This window comes from Tupaia chinensis, unplaced genomic scaffold (assembly GCF_000334495.1).
Source record: "Tupaia chinensis unplaced genomic scaffold, TupChi_1.0 Scaffold000422_1, whole genome shotgun sequence".
Lineage (NCBI taxonomy): Eukaryota > Metazoa > Chordata > Mammalia > Scandentia > Tupaiidae > Tupaia > Tupaia belangeri.
The window spans coordinates 2,736,395-2,736,636 of record NW_006159927.1 but is presented as its reverse complement, the minus strand read 5'-3'; the positions used below and the strand labels follow the sequence as shown (position 1 = coordinate 2,736,636).

Genomic DNA, 242 nt, shown 5'->3' with positions numbered 1-242 from the left:
AACACGCACGCGCAACTGGCATGAGTTTAAGCCACGAGGTCCGGGACTCGAACCGCAGTCGACTACGTGGGAGTCCAGTGACAGAGCCATTACGCTAACTGCTGGTCCCCTCTCTATATTCCTGAATGCATGAATTTGTCTTATGATTTATGGTTAGAGTTCTTCACAGTTTAAATTTTATAATGCAACACTATCGCACATTACTATCACCACTTGTCAAACGTCTTTACCATGTAAGGGCC

At 45.5% G+C, this 242-nt stretch overlaps 1 protein-coding gene across 1 annotated transcript in view; it reads right to left on the bottom strand.

Moving 5' to 3' along the window:
• Nucleotides 1-242, bottom strand: part of CYLD (CYLD lysine 63 deubiquitinase) — a 64,524-nt gene that overhangs the window by 16,287 nt on the left and 47,995 nt on the right.